Here is a 22,994-nt window from a genome sequence, read left to right as displayed (position 1 = left end):
ACGAGAGAGGGAGACACAGAAAGAGTCAATCATGGCAGCTGCTCATTTGGTAGAAACTGATGGGGAGACCAACTCCATTAATATGCAGTTGGTCCCCCCCTTGCTGCTCTAACGGCCTCCACACTTCTGGGAAGACCTTCCACTAAATTTTGGAACATGGCTGTGAAAATTCACATCTATTTAGCCACAAGAGGATTAGTGAGGTCTATTGCTGGACGATAAGGCCATCAATTCATCCCAAATGTGCTCAATGGGGTTGAGATCAGGGTTCTGTGCAGACCAGTCAAGTTTCTTCACTCCGAACTCGGCAAACCATGTTTTGATGTCGCTCGTGCACGGGGGCACTGTCATGTTGAAACAGGAAAGGGTCTTTCCCAAGCTGTTGCCACAAAGTTAGAAGCACACGATTCTCTAGAATGTCAGTGCATGCTGTAGAATTAATATTTCCCTTCATTGGAACTAAGTTGCCCAGGACAAACCATGAATCACAGCTCCAGACCATTATCCCTCCTCCACCAAACTTAATAGCAGTGTACATACAGATAGGAAGCCAAAGTCAGATTCATCTGTCAGAGTGCCTGATAGTGAAGTGTGATTCGTCACTCCAGAGTATGCATTTCCACTGAAAGCAGATGTTACGAGTGATGCACTCCAGCAGTCGGCAGTCCCGTTTCTGTGAACTTATGTACTCTACAACTTTGTGGCTGATATGTGGTTGCGCCTACACATTTCCACTTGACAAAAACGGCACTTAGAGATGACCCCGACAGCTCTATCAGGGCAAAAATATGATTACCTGACTTGTTGGAAAGGTGGCATCCTATGATAGTACCACATTGAAAGTCACTGAGCTCTTCCGTACGACCCATTATACTGCCAATGTTTGACTATGGAGATTTTATGGCTATATGCTTTATTTTATGCACCTATCAATGGGTGCTATTAGAAAAGATGTCCTCATACTTCATCATCAACATTTATTTATATAGCGCTAGCATGTTCTGTAGCGCTTTACAATTAGGAACAAACACAGTAATAAAACAATACTGGTTAATACAGACAGAGATGTAAGAGGGCCCTGCTCACAAGCTTACAATCTATAGGGCAATAGCTGTTTGATGCATGAGGCTAAGTGCTACATATTGCATATTAGTTCAGACAAATTTTTCCATGTAGTGTATATATATATATTACATGATTTGTAACAGGAGAGGATTCCCTAGGCAAAAGTGTAAAGTCTAGTCAAAAAGGTCTAGCATGAGAAAGGGAGAGGGAGTAAGAAGAGTAATTGTGGGAACTAAAGTTGATTAAACAGAGATTAGAGTGGATAATAGGAAAATATAGTAGATGATCGCTAGTCAACGACAATTGCAGAGACCACTATGCAGGGATTGTAGTTGCAGAGACTATGGTAGTGGTAGACATGGACAAGGCCACCCCTTTATTCTCTTCCTTCCTTGTAATAAACAATTTCCCTTTAGACTGTAAGGGCCATTGTTACCTTCTGCTTCTCCCTCAATGTACAGTCCTGTATAATATGTCTGCGCTTTATAAATAAAGCATGATGATAATAATAATAATAATAATAATAGAGCTTGTCTATGTCCCATAACTGTGGCCACACTGCACATGTGCAGCAAAATACGGCCACACTGAAGAGTTTTGAGTAAGCGGCACGCCCATAATCCTAGAAAGGTGTACTGGAGACGGGCAGATTAAAGCTGAGTACAGTACAGCAGTGCCTCCTTTTATGAGGCATATCATTTGCAGGTACCAAAAGGCTGCTGTAAAGATATTTGCTGACAATGATAGTATTTTACTGTGTGGAATAGAAACAAAAATACTGAATAAAAAATGGAATTGTTTCTCCCCATATAATGAACCAAGTTTGGGTGAGATTTTAATTAGATGACTTCTACTGTGTGAGCTTTTCCTCTTAGATACTAGCAGATTTCCCTAGGGATTCCTGCCCTTGTTGGTTTCACATTATAACAAGAGATCTCACACATCTGTTATCAGTTACTACACTTGTTGTACCCCTGATTTAAAGTTAGCCAGCAAAGAATATAAAAGTGGTGCTGGCCAATTATTTAAGGGGTGGGGGCGGCATTATCTTTTTAAACTGATTTAGTCTCTTCCCTTTGCACAGGTCACACTCCCTCCTCTGCCTCTAGCTCAGCTCAGGCTCCCTTCTCTAAATCACCTCACTCTCTCCCCTCTGCCTCTAGCTCACCTCACACACTCTCCTCTGCCTCAGCTCACACACTCTCCTCTGCCTCAGCTCACACTCTCTCCTCTAGCTCAACTCACATATTCCTCTAGCTCACCTCACACTCCCTCCTCAGAATCTAACTCTCCTTACACTCCCTCCTCTAGCTCACTCTGCCTCTAGCTCAGCTCACACTTACTCTCTGCCACAAGCTCACATATTCCTCTAGCTCACATCACACTCCCCCCTCTGCCACTAGCTCAGCTCACACTCACCCTCTGCCACAAGCTCAGCTCACTCTCCCCCCCTCTAGTTCAGCTCACATTCTCTCTAGCTCAGCTCACACTCCCACTCTGCCTCTAGCTCAGCTCACACTTACTCTCTGCCACAAGCTCACATATTCCTCTAGCTCACATCACACTCCCCCCTCTGCCACTAGCTCAGCTCACACTAACCCTCTGCCACAAGCTCAGCTCACTCTCCCCCCCCCCTCTAGTTCAGCTCACACTCTGCCTCTAGCTCAGCTCACACTTACTCTCTGCCACAAGCTCACATATTCCTCTAGCTCACCTCACCCTCACCCTCTGCCACAAGCTCAGCTCACTCTCCCCCCCTCTAGTTCAGCTCACACTCCCCCTCTGCCACAAGCTCAGCTCACTCTCCCCCCCTCTAGTTCAGCTCACACTCTCTCTAGCTCAGCTCACACTCCCACTCTGCCTCTAGCTCAGCTCACACTTACTCTCTGCCACAAGCTCACATATTCCTCTAGCTCACCTCACACTCACCCTCTGCCTCTAGCTCACCTCACACTCCCCCTTTGCCACAAGCTCAGCTCACACTCTAGCTCCGCTCACACTCACTCTCTGCATATAAGTGAGAGTGCTCTGTGCATTTACCTGTATGAGCTGCTCAGTCTCAGACTTCCTCAGGGCAGTGCAGGGAAGGGGCGGGGCCTGGGAGAGCTGAGCACAGCGGACAAAGATAAGTCACTCTGGGTGCAGCCAGTGAGTGGAGGAGCGGCCAGTGCTTTCCCCTGGTTAGCTCATGTTCGGCCATATCACGTGCAGTATTCATGTTTCAGTGATAACTTTCATATTACTTTCACTTTACATCTGTAGAAGAGATGATTCGCCGGGTGTCAGTGATGGGTGGTACTGACTGTGTCATTATGTATCAGTGTGTAACATCAGTATGGTGCTTCATGTACCTATACGTGTTATTATGTATAAGTGTGTGTGTATATATATATATATATATATATATATATATATATATATGGATATAGAGATATATATATATATATATATATATATATATATATATAGATAGATAGATATATCTCATTATGTATCTATATGTATTAGTATGTACCTATATGTGTCATTATGTAAGTCTCACTCTATATGTATCAATATATATCAGTATGTATCTAGATCTATCAAATACGTTTCAATATGTATCATTCGGTATTATATCATGTATCAGTATATATCATTGTGTGTGTGTGTGTGTGTGTGTGTGTGTGTGTGTGTGTGTGTGTGTATATATATATATATATATCACTGTGTATCTATATGGTTCATTATGTACCAATATGTATTATTATTTATAGGTGTCATTATATACCATTGTGTATCATTATTTATCTATATGTGTGATTATGTGAGTGTGGGTAAAATCACTCTGAGCTACTGATTCCACAACCCATATATATTGCAGAGCTGGTGCGGTCTTGCATGGAATATAACCAGATGCAGACTGGTCTAAATGTGTATACAATGCTGTCCATTTTGACACTCAGTATTCTGCCTATTTTTGTAACTGGCATTTCCAGAGAGTGAAAAACTCAGAGCCAATCCCATTCTGCTTCCCAATATACACAGTGCAGCCCATATTGGTGACCTGTATGCCATGCAGACATGGGGGTAAATGTATGAAAGTCCGATTTCTGAAAGTCGCCGGAAATCGGTGACTTTGCATCGCCGATTTAAATTTTCGCTGCAAAGTCACCGATTTCCGGCAACTTGCAGAAATCGGACTTTCATACATTTACCCCATGGGGACAAAAATATAATATAGAGTCCATTCTGGTAAGGTATACAATTCAAGGTCTATTCTGGTAGCTGGTATACAATACAGAGTCTATTCTAGTAGCTTATATGTAATACAGTCTATTCTGATAGCTGGTATGTAATACAGAGTATTATGGTAGTTGTTATACAATACAGGGTCTATTCTGATAGCTGGCATACAATACAAGGTCCATTCTGATAGCTGGTATACAATACAAGGTCTATTCTGATATATAATATATAATTTAGAGTGTGTTGTGGTTTGCAACTATAATAATAGTCATACATTATATGACCTGGAGAACAAGAACACATGGTAAGTATGGCATCTATGCACGAAAGGAAAAGTTTCATTGTGTAGTTTCTCGATACTGAATAATATCATTTAACTATATTTCCGGAAACACCTCTGTAAAACCTGGATCTGTACATGAAAATTCAGTACTAGTTTCAGTTATAGACCTGTAGGTGTTAGGTTGTTGCAGGCAGGATGACAGGAGGCAGTTGTGAACTGAACAGTAGATTTATTGAAGTAGTTGTATATCTGCAGCAAATCAATGCAGATATCACGAAAGCTGGATAGGAACACAATCACCAAATATTGAATCATTCACATCAGACCCTGCCCCTGTGGAGCTTACAATCTATATTCCCTACCGCACAGACACACACCCACTAGGGTTCATTTTGTCTGAAGTCAACTTACCTGCTAATTAACCTACTCACACACCACTGGGACAACATACAAAATCACAGATAAGGCCCTCTTCAAGATTCCAGCGATGTGAACCAGCAATACTAACCATTGTGCTGCCCACCCTTCATCATCATCATCAACATTTATTTATATAGCGCCAGCAAATTCTGTAGTGCTTTACAATTGGGAACAAACACTGATAAGACAATACTGGGTAATACATACAGACAGAGAGGTAAGAGAACCCTGCTTGCAAGCTTACAATCTATAGGACAATGGGAGTTAGAAACACAAGGGCATGTGCTACATCATATTGCACAATGGACCAGCTAGAACGCAAAGGTAAAAGTATTGAGTGGGCTGTGTGTGTAGCAATGTTGGTCAGAGGGTTGTTGTCTTGCGTTAGCTGTGTAGAGGATGGTAGTAGGGTAATCTAGGGAGATTAAGATGGTGGTTGAGGAATATCATAACCTTGTCTGAAGAGGTGGGTTTTCAGTGAACGCTTGAAGGTTTGAAGACTAGAGCAAAGTCTTATTGTGTGTGGGAGGGAATTCCACAAATTGGGTGCAGCCCGGAAAAAAATCCTGTAACCGAAAATGGGAGGATGTGATGAGAGTGGAGGAGAGACGTAGATCTTGTGCAGAACGGAGGTGTCGAGTAGGGAGATATTTTGAGATAAGTGAGGAGATGTATGTCAGTGCAATTTTGTTGATGGCCTTGTATGTTAGAAGAAGAATTTTATATTGGATTCGTTGATATACAGGCAGCCAATGTAGAGACTGACAGAGTGGCTCAGCAGAGGAATAACGGTTAGTAAGGAAAATCAGTCTAGCCGCTGCGTGCAAAATAGATTGTAGGGTTTCAAGTCTGACTTTGGGAAGACCAGTAAGGAGGGAATTGCAATAGTCGATGCGGGAGATGATGAATGCATGAATTAATGTTTTTGTGGTGTCTTGTGTCAGATATGTGCGTATTCTGGAAATGTTCTTTAGGTGTATGTAACATGATTTAGATATAGTGTTGATGTGAGGAATAAACGACAGTTGTGAATCAAGGATTACACCTAGGCATCGAGCTTGCGGGGTGGGATTTATGATCATGTTATCAACAGAAATAGAAATGTCAGGCAGGAAGCTTCTGTTTTTGGGTGGGAATATTATTAATTCAGTTTTTGAAAGATTGAGTTTGAGTTGGCGAGAAGATATCCAAGATGAAATGGCAGAAAGACAGTCAGTAACGCGAGACAGCACAGATGGTGAAAGATCAGGAGAGGATAGATAAATTAGTGTATCATCCGCATAGAGATGATACTGAAATCCAAAGGAGCTTATTAGTTTTCCTAGAGAAGTGGTGTAGATAGAGAATAGCAGAGGACCTAGGACTGAGCCTTGTGGTACTCCAACTGATAAAGGAAGCGGAGCAGAGGTGGATCCAGAGAAATTAACACTGAAAGAGCGATTAGATAGGTAGGATGAGAACCAGGATAGGACACCCTTCCATGTCTTTCATATTAGAAAGGGACTGCCTTGTAAATAACTTGATTAAATTGATTATTTTAAAAAGCTCATGCCACCTAAAAGATGATACACATCCTTACAGACTTGTTCAATTCTGCTAAATGCTCCACAACTCCTGATTGATGTTTTAGCCCCCGCAAGACTGTATATTGAAGAGTCTGTTAAATAATGTATTTAATACACTTGAAGATTAAATTGGCTCAGTATTGGTCCTTTAGTTCAAAGACAATATGCCCTGGGACATATTGTTGGCAGATTGGGAAATAGCACTGAGCAAAATAATACTAGAGTTGGAGGAGATGGTGTCATAAAAGAGAGTTATTTCGTTTATTTCTAGTGCTGTTTAATGAAGCGGTTAATGCTTGAGTCAATGCCACTGCTGAGCAACCCTGTCTAAGCCCAACACAGATTTAGCTCAGATATGCTAGATTAAATCTTTCAAAGAAGATTGTAATTTGCTGGGGGAAGAATGTAATGTTGCTGATATGATAAAGATTAACCTGGTTGTTCTCACCAGACTGCAATAACAGGCCCAGCAGAAAACATTGGTAAGAACTGTTGTGATATTGTAAAATAATGGCCAATCAGAAGAAGCACTGGGCTATTTAATCCAAGCATGTTCCTACTATTGGTATCAGTGTTCCTACCTGGCATCACCTGGATAAAGTCTCTGTTGATTACACATGTACTGACTTTGGGTTGCTTAACTATGGTTCACTTCTGCCTGTATTCACTTTGGATTGTTCCCGATTCCTTCCACTCTGGAAACTGGAATCAGTGCAGTATCCCTAGCAGGGGTGGGCTGCATTGTGTCCACACGCTACATACATGTTTCTTGTGGCTGAGAGGCAGGCAGGCAGGCAGGCAGAGAATCACAAACAGAGCAGCCAGACAGCTTCCTCGGCCTGCCTCTCGGGGTTGGGTACTAAATCACTGTTTTTAACACACCGACACTACAATCCCCGACCTAGTTATTACGAAAATTGGATCCACGACATGTTGATCTTCCCGACTGTTAAAAAAGCTTACTTGAATGTCTATCGAATCACAGCCCGGCACACACAATTACGTCATTTGTGAACGCGACACTATTACTGCTAGTCTTAATGCTTGACAATGTTTTTTTACTAATCCTTGTACATTCTCCAGCCGGCTCCTAGTTACAGTGCCCAGGGAACTAGTGAGCTGTGGGTCCTGGTTCCCTCTTCCCTGCTTCCCTCCACTGCGGCCCACAACTCGCTATTTCCAACTGTTTTGATTGATACTTCACCCTCCATAGAATTCTCCTGAGAGCAGAATTTGACAGTCCCAGTGTAGTCCCTGTTCACTCTGCTTCCTCCGCTTATCATCGTTCCTCATGATGTCATGTACGTCTGGTGCACAACTCCATTTTGGAGTACCCAGAAGAGGAGCAATTCATCCATTTCACACGGAAATCAGTGCCCAATATCCAGCAGTTCATATGATTCCTAGGACTAGGTCACAGGTTTTCAGCAGCTGAAATAATGAGTTTCTCTCCTATGGGTAGACAACAGAGACGACCGCCAACTGAATCACGGTACAGCGGACAATCTGTAGGAAGGAAGATACAGAGAGAGAGAGAGAGAGAGAGAACATCTCCTGGTTTTTCTGCTATTATTTTCCTGTCTTCATACTGTATAATAACCCTTCCTCCCATCTCGTACAGCCCCACACGTACCGAGGTATCAGCTCATGTACACACAAATGAATCGGATGTGTCAATTCTGATATAATAATGTCAGAGGAAGTCCTATTCTTATATTGGGTGTCTGCAAAAATTTAATTCTGATAGATATCTCATTCCCCTTTGCCATATTGGGTGAGTTGGGCTATGGGACAGTTAATACTTGTAAGGACTGTGACCAAACCTTATTCCAGGCAGAAGATAAGAGTGGCTAAGAGTTTTGGTTGCACAATTCACTGGGCAACACCCCCACTTTCCCTTACACGGTCAAAGCACTAGCCATTAGAGTAGTACACCTTTCCTCTAATTCTCCTGCTCTATTGGCTGTATTTTGCATGCATTCTCATGTTACTGCTAACTAATCCTTGACTGCTCATGAATACTAAGCCAGTTTACTACCGTCTCGTGTAAGCTGATGGGAACAGCGATGCCAGAACTCCGTCATTTATTCTGAAACTTCTCATTGAGAAACTGTAGAAATATGACTATGGCTCTTGGGACTGAAATGTTAGCATGAAAAGAAAGAATTCCAGGTAGTGAGTCACTCTGGTCAGAGCTGCCTCTATGTTCTGATAAGATATCACATAGCAGTTCAGCACAAGCAGATTTGAAATTTCCCGCCGCGGAGCTCAGCATCACTAAGGCTAGGTACACACTGGAGTATTTTCCAACCAATCTGTTATCTACAATGATTGCCTACGACTGAAGGTCCGACCAGACAGGAGAATCATGCATACACACCTCACACAATTTACTTTCAGATCTTTGCTCTTCATCTCAAACTATGGTCCTTTAGGGAATGACAGCACAATATGCATTCATTAATTCCTGTCGCACTGATTAACCGCCTTGTTATAACTATCCACATGTCATAACAAATTTCTTTACTGTGACTCTAAAACTAAATATCCAGTCTCAGAATGAAAAAAATAATTATTCCATCTACAGCATTCTCTACATGTAGTCACCAGGACATGTTGTCTGCCTGTCTGTGCTTAGCTGATGTGTGATCTGATTAGAATGTACATGAATATACAGGTTAGCACTGACCAGAATGACAGCCGTATAATCAACAGGTACTGAATTCCAGCGCTGTGGATCACATGATGAGTAGCAACTTGCCACCATTGGCAATTAGCAGGAACAAAACTGCTGGTCAACACGGGTTGGGGTGGGTGCATTTCCCCAGTCCAAAGCTCAATGTGTGAAAGGGGGGTTTAAATCATATTTTTTTTTTATGAATTCAATCTGTGTGTCTGTGACAAAGTATATAGGTATTTGTCTTTTTATCAGTTTGAGTAGGTAAATACACCAATTCCAATTTTCTGTTTAAGGGACCAGGAAAATTGGTGTAAAATTGAGGGAAGTATAGAGCAAAGGACAGGTTAAATACAAAGAAAAAAAAAAACAATATTAACCACAGTGGTGCATTGTGGTAAATAACATGAACCAGTCTGTAGAATATCTATACATAGTGAACTTTCCATGGGAAAAACAGTAAAATGTAAACTTGAAAAAGCATAATATATATCAACAAACATCCAGTCCTTAATATGGTATGTACATCATTTTGGAACTTTTATATTACAAAACTCAAACTACATAGCTGTACAGAACACTTTCCAATACTAAACAAGAAAAAAAAAAACTTTGTGCTGTTGTATAAATCAAAAATACTGTATCTGGGATTTTTTGTAGGTTGAAATGTGGAAAAAGGTATTACCAGTTTCTATGGTGAAGGGAGTGCAGCCCTAACTTGTCTGGAATTTCCGATGCATTTATTGCATTGGGCAGTGGGAAAAACAGACTATACATAAAACAGGGACATACATGATAGACAAAAAAAATGTATATGTGAAAACAAAGTCAAGGGTAGATCTTAGAGTGCATGAGAGTATTTTGAGATGAGTTTCAGACATATGAAGGGGGTGGTGCTGTTGAGGGCTTTGTAGGTGAAGGTGAGTAATTTGAATTGGATTGTAGAGGATATAGAGAGACAGTGTAGGGATTTGCAGAGTGGTGCAGCAGATGTGGAGTAGCGAGAGAGGAAGATCAGTCTTGCCACAGCATTTAGCATGGATTGAAGCAGGGATAGACGGGTAATGTAAATGCCAGATAGGAGGATGTTGTTTTATTCCAGGCAGATGATGAGAGAATAAGTTTTGTTTGCATGGCGGGTAAGAAAATGGCATATTATAACAATATTTTCAGGAGTAAAGTGGAGGGTGGACTAAAGAGTGACATCAAGGCAGTGTGCTTAGGAGACTGAAGAAATATTGGGGTTGGTTACTGTGAAGGTTGTGCGAGAGGGAGATGGTGGTTCTGGGTGTAGGCAAGATGAGCTCTGGTTTAGACATGTTTAGCTTTAGGTAGTATTAGGACATCTACATGGAAATAGCAGAGAGACAGTTAATCATACAAGATAGAGAAGGAGTGATAAGGGAAGGAGAGGTGGACTTGAGTGTCGTCAGCATAGAGGCAATACTGGAGTCCAAATGAGCAAATTAATTCATCAGAAGAGGTGTACAGTGGAAAAAGCAGAGGGCTTAGAACAGAGCCTTGTGAGACCCCAACCGTGAGTGTGAAGGGGAGAGTGTGCCAGATGTAGTAACTGAAGGAACAATTGGAGAGGTAGGAAGTGAACCAGGAGAGAACTGTGTCATGAAGGCCAATAGAGTAAGAGTGTGTGAGAATGTGATCAACAGTGTGAAAAACAGCAGAGAGGTCTAGGAGGATCATTACAGATAAGTGACCCTTCCTTAAGGCTTTGCTGAAAGGAAATCAATGAACACTTTTGCGAGGGAGACACTGTTGAATTTTAGGAGCCAAAGCCCAACTGCAGGATTGGGGAGGGAGTAAAATAAAGGATAGGCCTGTGTACACATCAGTCAAATAGTTTGGAAGCAAAAGGAGGGGACCTGGCGAGATGAGTACCTATTTAAAGGAAGATAGAAACATGCCAGTGGAAAGAGACAGGTTGAAGAGGTGAACTATAAGCAGGCATGCAGGGGGGAGTGGTAGTGGAGAAGTTCGGAGGAAACAGGGTCAATGGGGGCTTGTGGTAGGGTGGGATGATGAGTACAGAGACTTTATCCTCAGCAACTGGGGACAATGACCTGGCGTGGAATTGTGAGTGTAGAAGTGGGTGGAATATGCAGGGTCTAACATTAAACATCTTGTCAAATGGTATCAATTTTGTATTTGATGTAGATGGCAGTCATGGGCTGTGAGGAAGGAAGGGGTAGGGGGTGCTAGCGGGCAGAGATCAAGTGTGTGTCAGTATGTTTATGTAACTACCAGCTATGCAAATCTTGATAATACAATGCTCTACAATGCTTACATTCCATGTTAGATGGGGACTAGTTGTTAACAGCAGTTTTTGAAGGATTTCACACATTCTCAATGGGACCGAGGTCTGTGCAGTGGCTTAGAATCAAAAAACAATATTGTGGCGTGGTTAAAGTAAAGTGACATTTGCTATATGCTGGAATACAAGTCTAATACCAAGTATTGTGTCTCTTGCAGACTTCAGCTGGTGTTCCTCGGAGATTTGTCAATCTTTATCCATTTTCCTTCTATTTTTCCATACCAGTAATCTCCTGCCACCATGCTTTAGTAGAACTAGTGTAGGCCTGGCCAAGCTGTGGCTCTCCAGGTGTTGTGAAACTACAAGTCCTACTATACCCTGGCAGCTATTGGCTGACTACTGCCAAAGCATACTGGGGCTTGTAGTTTCACCTGGAGAGCCACAGGTTGGCCAGGCCTGAAGTAGTGTTCTTAGAAGGATGCACGTTGTTAGACTTGTGCCAAATATAGCATCTAGTGCCGAGACCCAAAAGTTCAATCCTGTGTTACACAATAGAATCTTCTACACTTAGATTGACCACATTACTCATGAGCGCACCATTAATGTTATCAACATTAAAATTATTGTACTTTCTGCTTGTGGTTCTGAGAGCTGCGAGTAAAGATCAGCGTTGAAATCACTGTACCAACTGTAATAGTGCGCAGGCTGCGTTACCTCACGAGTAACATGGTCAATCGAATTCCCCCCTTAGTATGCAAACTATAGGACACCTTTCTTTGACAATTATTTTAACCACTCTCCCCTAAATGTAGATTTTTGAAGTACCTAGCACATTGATGTCCATTGTTTCAAAGCCTGTTAGAATTGTCATAGGTCACCCTAACAAATCCCCCCCTACATAGACAGCTGCTCAGGTTTGGAGGTCAGCTGGTTATAGACAAATTCAGATGAGCCAGTCTCTCCGTTTCTTTATGATGGGCATGACAGTTCCTATTATAAAGTTTTAAAATCTTTACATCCTTCCTTTGATTGGCGCTTTTACTGTAACCATTGTGACACTTTATTATAGAGTTGTACTAACTGTGGGACCTCACAGACTGGTAATTATTTTGAGATCAAATGGAAAAAAGATTTTTGTACTTACGTTAAATCTCTTTCTCCGATTCCATCTTGGGGACACTGTTACCATGAGATTGTATGAGGGCGCATGGAGTTGGCACTTAAATAGTTAACTAAGTTTGCTGCTGACTCCTCCCCTCTGCAACCCCACACACCTCAGTAATACTAAAGTCCCAAGAAAAGGGCTCAACACAACTAACCGTAGAACAGCAAAAGGGAGGGAACGCAGTGTCCCCCAGATGGAATCTGAAAAAGATTTAACGTAAGTGCAAAAATCTTTTATCCTTCATCCACTCTGGGGGACACTGCTACCATGGGGACCTTCTAAATTATCCAATCTCTGGTCTACTAGCCCGCAAAACACTGTGGCCGAAACTGGCGTCCGCAGATGCAAAATTGTTGAACTGTCAAAACCTCGTAAAAGGTATGAACTGAGGACCAGTTTGCCGCCCTACCCAGCTGGTCTGCAGATGCTCCATGTTGAGCAGCCCAGGAAGCTTCTACCGCACAGGTAGAGTGCACCGTGAGAACCTGAGGCACAGGTAGATTTCTACACACAAGCAAGCTTAATCATAGATCTGATCTGACGAGCAATGGTCTGCTTGGTGGACGGCCAACCTCTCCTATGAAGTTCGTAAAGAACAAAAAGAAAGTAAGTCATGCAACCAGCAGAAGTCCTGTCCACATAAACCCGTAAAGCCCGGACCATGTCCAGACTAACAGAGGAAGGCGGCGCAATCCCTTCTCTAAAGGCCGGAAACACTATTTCATGATTTAAATAAAAAACAGTAACCACCCTAGGCAAGAAAGTAGATACGGTCCTATGAACAGTCCTATTCTCATGGAATACCAGTTAAAGAACCTTATGGGACAAGGCTCCAAGCTCCGACACATGTTGAGTAGATCCAGGTTCGAATGGAGGCCGCTGAAGAACCTCAATAATGAGGTTCAAATCCTACGGGTCCAACGGCGAAAAGTTGGGAGGCTGAACATGAATAACCCCCTGAAGAAATGTACAAACGTCAGGGAGGAAAACCAACTGGCGCTGAAAAAAAAAATAGAAAAACGCAGAGACCTGAACCTTAAAAGAACTCATTCTTAGTCACATCTCTAACCCCTCCTGAAGAAAGGCCAGAAAACGGGTACTCTGAAAAAGGTAGGGTTATGACACTTCTTCTCTACAGTACATAGATCCTCCACACCTTGTTATAGATCTTCGCTGATACCGGCTTCCGAGCCTTAATGAGAGTATCCACTACCCTGGAAGAGAACCTCGACCCCCAGAGGTTGGCTTAGACAGCCACGCCATTAAAGCCAGCCGAGGTAAGTCCAGATGGTGTAAACGGTTCTTGACTGAAAAGGTCGGGCCTGAATGGAAAAGCCCAGCCTGATCATTCCACCAGAAGCAAGATGTTGGCGAATCAGAGCCAACCAAGTCATGTCGGTGCCACCAGAATGATCGGAAAACCTTCGGAATTGGTGAAAAGTGATATTGATATCCTAAACAGGAGTCCCACCTCATGGACATTACCTCCACCACCACAGCCAGAGAAACTCTGGTTGTTGTGCACAATCTTGGAACCTAGTGATTGTATCAAAAAGGAAAAGGAAGACTGCACCAAGCATCCCATTTGTTACCTCCTCAAAATACGTATTTCTCTCATTCTTAATTATATAAGAGATACTAGTAGAGGAAGGGTGCACCCGATCAACAAATACATCATTTATACAGATTGAGAGGAAAGAAAAGGATGATCTTATGGGGCACTCTTGAAATGAGTTTAGAGAAATATAAATGTGTATTGACTTCGTAGTTAAAATCTTTAGATAAATCTTTATTAATACATTGATAAAATTGTCCTAGTAGCGAAATATTAAAACTTGTAATGACATATCATGTGAATTGTAACATAAACTGTTAAGAAGACAAGTAACCCTTGTCCTGCCGCAATCCTGCTCTGATTGACTGGTTTATTGATTATCAACAAATATATTCAATTGTATCACCAGCCCTTGTTTTAACTTAATTTCACCCTTGCTCTCAGCTAAAAGAATATCTCCTTATAGATAGTAGATTCAGTGTTACCTTTCAATATTTACAATGTATCTATAGTGATTTTGCTACAGTATAGGGCATTCCCTCATACAGCCACAGGGAAAATGTTAGACCTCACTAGGTCTTCTAAGCTGTAAACTCCGTTGCAGACATACGTATATATTGATATTATTTAACCAATCTTGTCTGTTTAAAGCTGACCTCTGTAGCTGTGAGGTGCAAGACTATCTGCACTTGGTGCCCCACTGTCTCCTCCTTGTAACAATCTACTACCTATCTATGGCGGAATAAACCGCTCTGGGTTATAATTGACTGGCTACAGTTAAGGGCATTCCCTCATGTATCCACAGGGAAAATATTATTCCTCAATAGGTACTCATAGGCTATAAACTTGGTGGCAGACATGTGTATATACTTATATTGTTAATCAAATCCTGTCTGCTAAACCGAACCTCTATGACGAGGTGCAAGACTGTCTGCACTCCGTGCCCCACTCCTCCTAGTAACACTCAGCTATCTATCTATAGCGGGATGAACCGTTCTAATTGCCGGGCTATTATGTGATTGTTAGGGATTAACAAAATCAGAGCAGCGAGCGCGGCGTCCGCCGACGCGCGTTTCGCTATTAGCTTTCACTTAGGCAAAAGTCAATATATCAATATATACGTATGTCTGCAATGGAGTTTACAGCTTAGAGGACCTAGTGAGGTCTAACATTTTCCCTGTGGCTGTATGAGGGAATGCCCTATACTGTAGCAAAATCACTATAGATACATTGTAAATATTGAAAGGTAACACTGAATCTACTATCTATAAGGAGATATTCTTTTAGCTGAGAGCAAGGGTGAAATTAAGTTAAAAAAAGGGCTGGTGATACAATTGAATATATTTGTTGATAATCAATAAACCAGTCAATCAGAGCATGATTGCGGCAGGATAAGGGTTACTTGTCTTCTTAACAGTTTATGTTACAATTCACATGATATGTCATTACAAGTTTTAATATTTCGCTACTAGGACAATTTTATCAATGTATTAATAAAGATTTATCTAAAGATTTTAACTACGAAGTCAATACACATTTATATTTCTCTAAACTCATTTCAAGAGTGCCCCATAAGATCATCCTTTTCTTTCCTCTCAATCTGTATAAACCTAGTGATTGTGTCTGGATGCCATCAGAACCAGATCTGGCAGGCCCCATTTCCAGACTAACTCCTGAAACACCTGAGGATGCAGATCCCATTCTCCTGAAAGAATTGCATGCCTGCTGAAATAATCCGCTTCTAGTTGTTCACTCCGTGAATAAACACTGCTGAAATTGCTGGAACAAATTTTCTCCACCCAGAAGAGGACCTGTTCCACTACCTGCATAGCTTCTTGTTCCTCCTTGGTGATTTACATATGCCACTGCAGGGACATTGAACGATTGGAGGTGGACTGGTTTTCCTTGAAGGAGAGACTGAGCTCCCTGGAGGTCTTACAGCATGGCTCTTAGCTTGAGAACATCTATGGGCTGAAGCGCCTGGAAACGAAGCTGGAGAACAACAGTTCCCCTGCCCTTCAGACTGGCATCTGTGGTCACCAGAATCCAAGACTGCAGGACAAAAGATCGGCCTATCATCAGAAGCTCTTGAACTAGCCACCATTTCAGAGGTTGATGAGTCTCCCTGGAGAGTCCAATTCGTTGGGTCTCCAGCTGACAAAGGAGAACACGACCATTGTCTTAGTGGATTCCACGGGAATGTACGAGAGTGGAAACCACCGTATGGGAGGGTTTCGAACATCGATACCATCAACCTTAGAATCCCCATACCCAAGCGCATGGAAGGACCAGGGTGATTCAGGATTAACCGTACAGAGAGTTGTAGGGATCTGTAGAGAAGGTTCTGGAAAAAGATCTTCTGAAAAGTGGTGTCCATTATTAATTCTAAAAGCCTCATCCTCTGTGAGGGCATCAATTGGGATCTGGAATAATTGATTTTCCAACTGTGTTGGTCCAAAATTCGAATAGACAGGATCAGATGCTAATAGAGTAAAAGACCTGATAAGTCTTTGAGGAGAAAATAGTCCAAATGCGGAATAATGTTCTCTCCTAAGGCACGTAAACGTTCTACCATTACCGCCATAATTTGTTTGAAAAACTCTCTGGGCTGTGGAAAGAACTGAATTGATAATGGGAGCTTCTTACTGTAAAAACAAAGGACTGATCCCATCCGAAACTTGTCTACTCGTAGATGATGGTTTAGCCCCCTTGAGGTTTAGAATTGATCAAAATGAACCGTCCTGTTTGGGCACCAAGAGCAGGTTTGAATAAAGCCCCTAGTGTTTCTGCCACTCTGGACATGATCCCCAAGCGCCAAATATCTTAGGTAGACGCCAGCCACAAATAATTGAATAATTGTAGGTGACCCCCTACCTCCACAGTCGCGAGGAGAGGAAGGTCCCGTCCTGCAGATTAGTATTTTTTGTTATTTATTTTTTTGGCAAGATCTTGGGGATTTGGATGCCTTCTGGAGTAAGCATCTCTACCAGTTTGCGACTGTCCTTGAGTGGCAAGGAGTCTACCTCTGTTGGCTGGCTGAACTTAACTTGTGTTCACAAGAAAGGATTTCCAAAAAGACCCAAAACATGGAGTTCGTGATTTAGAGACATTCACCGGCAGGTATGTACTTTTATCTCCGGTTGCTTGGCTAATCATACTGTCCAGCTCCGGACCAAACGGATAAAAAGTTTCAGTTAAGCGCGTATAAATAGCATTATGTGTTTATATAAATACACATACATATCTTCTAACTCTACAGGGATAAACCCAGAGTTGTCCCTAACACAATCTTGTGTTAATATATATAACAGAATAATCCGCACAATAGAAGAATCTCAACAATAAGTTGATAACTATGTGAAGGAATTAGTAAATATTCTAATTTGTACAGATGTGTAAAGCAAAACCGAAATAAGGTACTCATCCCTCCAGAACCATGTCTAGGGCAGAGTACCCGCAGATAGAAAGCAGCCTGTCAGTTAGACACAGTATACTGCTAATCAGTAGTAGTGATACCCATAGTACCCACATATAGAGAGCAGTGTGTCCGTTAGACACAGTATACTGCTGATTAGAGATGCTCACTGACCCTCGTGTTTTGGTTTTGGATCTGGATTATCTTCGGGTTTTGGTTTTGCCAAAACCGCCCTTGCGTGTTTTGGTTTTGTTTAGCCATTTTTTTTTTACAAAATTCCATTTTATGGGCTAAATTCACATAATTTAGGTATTAATTTGTACCTACATTATTATTAACCTCACCAACACTAAATTCCAGTGATTTCCATTCCATTTTTACCATCTCACAGGTCACAATATGCTTTTTATACACTTTCAGCCAAATACTGCAGCGATCTGGCTGGATGGTAAGCGATAGAGCAATGACTCAAACACACAGCAGTTCCTACCACATCTAGCACACATTGGCACACAGCAGTTGCAGAAAAGAAAAGTAGGGCAAGATGGAATTGTACTTGGATCAAGAAACCAGTTCTGGTTCATTGGATTGCTCCACCTGTTTCTTGGATAAGTGAGACAATTCTACAGCTAATACATGGCAACGAGCGCTCCACCTGTTTCTTGGATAAGTGAGGTAATTCTACAGCTAATACATGGCAATGAGCGCTGACCCCACCCCCCCTCAGGATGCGAGCTTTTATCAGACACACCAATCCAGGGCGCCAGACAATGCACTAAAAAGACCCATTGAAATTCATAGTAAAAAGCCAGTTCATCAGTGAGCTTCGAATCAGCCCCAATTTCCACAAAATTATAAACTAGTTTGGTACCTTTGATGTAAAATGCTGATTACAAACACAACAAAACACGTGTTGGAGAATGTAGCCTCTAAGAGGCTGACTACTAGACACAAAGACATTGCATGGGTGGCTATCCAGGGATGTCTGCCTCTCAGGACATTCATGCACTCCCAGAACCTGTGCAGATATGTCCACTGCCCCTTCTGCATCACCAGATGGGAAACAGCAGAGCGTTTATTTTGGGACTGCACAGGCACTGTTCGATGCCTTGGAACATGAACATAAGGACAGTGTGCCCAGAACTTGCCTTTCATACCGTTCTGTATTTTATGGATTATTTCCTGGGACCCACATCATTGAGGCAATCCAGGAGGCCTGGAGCCTAATCAACTGCCTTAAGGACGCTATTTGGCTTGCCAGGAATCGCCTCATCTTGAAAAGGGAGAAGATGACCATCCAGGACTGTCGCAGGCTGATCCACAGCCTACTAAGAGACTATAACACCATTGACAGCCGAGTAAGAGGAAGATGATTAACTTTTTGTCTCCCTCTTCTTCTCCACCTATGTGTCTGTTTATTCAACGTAACACTGTTGAATTTGTCTGCAAAATCTACAGGCAAGCCGGCTTGTCTTCCTCTTCATCATTGACTGTTAGCAATGAAGCACTCGTCTTTGGGTGTATATTAGACCCTACACTTAGTTCAAATTCAGAAAAATACAGTTTAATCACTGCTAGGCCCTCCCTAAACAAGCTAACAATGGGCTTGTTAGAGTAAAGTCAGAAACACACATCAGTGCCAGGAAAGATTAATGGTGCAAGATGGAATTGTCCTTGGGTCCTCCCACCCACCCATGTGTTGGATCTCACAAAGGACATGCACACTTTAACAAACCAAGCACTTCAGCGATAAGGGCTGCCACTTTTGGGGCTGAAGTGCTTGGTTTGTTTGGGCCCCCACTAAACCAGCTATCAATGGATTCTACTGTCAAGATGTTGTCATCATCTTCCACATCATCCTCACCCTCATCAGTGTGTACATCAGACTATTAATTCATCTCCACTGGAATCCGCCATTAGAGAAGTGTCAGTACTTGGATGTATTTGCTGGTAAAGGCCTTCCTCGTGAAAGATGTAGTTCATTTTGATGAACATCATCTTTTCCACATTTTTAGGAAGTAACCTCCTATTTCGATCAGACAAGGTTCCCAACTGTGCGGAAAATTCTATGAGTACACACTGGAGGGCGGGCAGCTTAGGTATTGCAAAGCAAGTTTGTACATGGGTTTCCAAATGGCTTATTTTTCCTCCCAGTATGGAAAGGGATTGTCTGACATTTCAATTTCAATTAACTCTTGAAAATAATCCTCCACCATCCTTTGCAGAAAATACAGCTTTTTTTTTTTATAAGGGGGTATGAGACCCCAAACACTTTGTAGTGCAAATTCAGAGAAATGCCTCCTCTATATTGCACTATACTGTGACCTAACCCTTCTCTGTCCCCCTTTCAAATTGCACTAGATCGCCGTGGAGGTGGGTATTGATTCTAAAAACTCGCGAGACCCGAGATCCGACGACGCCACAATGACATTTTGCCTCATTTTGGAATCCGAATAGGCGCAAGAGTACAGAGCAGACTCGGCTCCCCGAAGTTCGGGTGGGTTTGGTTTCAAGGAAACAGAGCCCGCCCATCTCTACTGCTGATAGAGCAGCCTGTCAGTCACACACAGTATATACTGCTAATAGAGAGCAGCCTGTCAGTCACACACAGTATATACTGCTAATAGAGAGCAGCCTGTCAGTCACACACAGTATATACTGCTGATAGAGAGCAGCCTGTCAGTCACACACAGTATATACTGCTGATAGAGCAGCCGGTCAGTCACACACAGTATTTACTGCTGATAGAGAGCAGCCGGTCAGTCACACACAGTATATACTGCTGATAGAGAGCAGCCTGTCAGTCACACACAGTATATACTGCTGATAGAGAGCAGCCTGTCAGTCACACACAGTATATACTGCTGATAGAGAGCAGCCTGTCAGTCACACACAGTATATACTGCTGATAGAGAGCAGCCGGTCAGTCACACACAGTATATACTGCTGATAGAGAGCAGCCGGTCAGTCACACACAGTATATACTGCTGATAGAGAGCAGCCTGTCAGTCACACACAGTATATACTGCTGATAGAGAGCAGCCTGTCAGTCACACACAGTATATACTGCTGATAGAGAGCAGCCTGTCAGTCACACACAGTATATACTGCTGATAGAGAGCAGCCTGTCAGTCACACACAGTATATACTGCTGATAGAGCAGCCGGTCAGTCACACACAGTATATACTGCTGATAGAGCAGCCGGTCAGTCACACACAGTATATACTGCTGATAGAGAGCAGCCTGTCAGTCACACACAGTATATACTGCTGATAGAGAGCAGCCTGTCAGTCACACACAGTATATACTGCTGATAGAGAGCAGCCTGTCAGTCACACACAGTATATACTGCTGATAGAGAGCAGCCTGTCAGTCACACACAGTATATACTGCTGATAGAGCAGCCTGTCAGTCACACACAGTATATACTGCTGATAGAGAGCAGCCTGTCAGTCACACACAGTATATACTGCTGATAGAGAGCAGCCTGTCAGTCACACACAGTATATACTGCTGATAGAGCAGCCGGTCAGTCACACACAGTATATACTGCTGATAGAGCAGCCGGTCAGTCACACACAGTATATACTGCTGATAGAGCAGCCGGTCAGTCACACACAGTATATACTGCTGATAGAGCAGCCGGTCAGTCACACACAGTATATACTGCTGATAGAGCAGCCTGTCAGTCACACACAGTATATACTGCTGATAGAGCAGCCTGTCAGTCACACACAGTATATACTGCTGGTCAGTAGAGGTAGGTAGAGAGCAGCCTGTCAGTCACACACAGTATATACTGCTGATCAGTAGAGGTAGGTAGAGAGCAGCCTGTCAGTCACACACAGTATATACTGCTGGTCAGTAGAGGTAGGTAGAGAGCAGCCTGTCAGTCACACACAGTATATACTGCTGATCAGTAGAGGTAGGTAGAGAGCAGCCTGTCAGTCACACACAGTATATACTGCTGGTCAGTAGAGGTAGGTAGAGAGCAGCCTGTCAGTCACACACAGTATATACTGCTGATCAGTAGAGGTAGGTAGAGAGCAGCCTGTCAGTCACACACAGTATATACTGCTGATAGAGCAGCTGGTCAGTCGCATACAGTATATACTGCTGATCAGTGTCTGTGAAGTAAAACTGCTCAGGAGTTTCTTCAACTGTCTACTGTCCAGTTCCGTGAATTGGCTTCAAGGAACAGACCAAGTTGTGAAGGGGGAGCAGTCCTATAGGAAAATGACATGTTCCTTCTCAGGTTTTATATGTTATTATTTAAAAATAAACAGACAGGCCATAAACAATCACAGCAGAGATAATCGTTAACTTGTTTTGACCCTGACTAATGACTCAAAACCGTGTGGAAATTAATCTCTGAATACATATAATATCTCAATCACTGACTGAACACTCAGGTAAAATACTGTCTCCATTAACTTTAGAGCCTTCTATAATAAAACTAAACAGTAGGTAGAAATATAATATGTATTGTGACAGTCTTCTCTATTACTACAAGAAACTTCATTAACTAGTTATTCCCCAGTGGGGTACTTAGCTGCTGAGGACAGTGTCACACTGAGCACAGACGCCCCCTGGTCTCTTTACCCCACAGGTAATTTGACAGCATTGTGAACAGGTATAAAATTCTGCACAATAATTCTTGTTCTTATCAGACATTATTTTTTTTTTTTAAAGAAATACAGATTAGGCAACTGTCAGAACTAGTAATTATTTTACTGTATTTTTCTCCAATAGCCTCAAAACAGTAATATAAATATCTGTGGTAATATTGTAAAAGTGGAAGATATTGTGAAAATTCAACTAAGTGCAGATAGAGTCTAGTTATAACCCTATATGCCTTTTGTAAACATATATATATATATATATATATATATATACTCTGCTGACTTATCATAAACAACTGGGGTACTTAGTGCTACTGACAATGAAGTGAAGCAGCAGCAGATGGATTCTCCACTATTTCAGTCAGGAGTCCTCTGAGGTAAACTCTGGCTGAATTTTCCCACCTTAGGAGTGTACCAATCAGCAGGAAGGGGGAAGGGGGGGGGGGTGGTGTTTTTTTGGGGTTTTTCAATATATATCCCCTATGGGGTACTTAGCTGACACAAGGAGGACTTGTGAGGAGCAGCCAGCAGCAGGAGAACTCTCTGAGGTGCCTCTGAAATCCGACTGCGATGACAGGAAAAGGTGCGAATATCTCCCGCTCCGGAGCATACCACTGACAGGGGGAGAATCTCTCACTCCCCGCTGTCTGATGGTTCACATGCCCATAGGAAGCCTCTATCAGCTCAGGCTGCCGCACTGCGTTGTGCTCCTGTATCAATGCCCATTCG

The 22,994-nt window shown here is 42.4% G+C and overlaps 1 protein-coding gene across 3 annotated transcripts in view; it reads right to left on the bottom strand.

The window, feature by feature from the left end:
- The window catches only part of TTC33 (tetratricopeptide repeat domain 33), a 272,691-nt gene extending 269,515 nt beyond the window's left edge, over positions 1–3,176 (bottom strand). For all 3 annotated transcript variants that reach the window (XR_012678783.1, XM_075184155.1, XM_075184147.1), the window contains exon 1: positions 3,106–3,176. The gene's annotated coding sequence lies outside the window, so the exon portion shown is untranslated. The remainder of the gene's footprint in view (positions 1–3,105) is intronic.
- Positions 3,177–22,994: the final 19,818 nt, after the last annotated feature.

The sequence above is a fragment of the Mixophyes fleayi genome, chromosome 1, assembly GCF_038048845.1.
Source record: "Mixophyes fleayi isolate aMixFle1 chromosome 1, aMixFle1.hap1, whole genome shotgun sequence".
Taxonomy (NCBI): domain Eukaryota; kingdom Metazoa; phylum Chordata; class Amphibia; order Anura; family Limnodynastidae; genus Mixophyes; species Mixophyes fleayi.
Note: the sequence above shows the minus strand (reverse complement) of the source record. Positions and strands in the feature narration are given on the sequence as shown.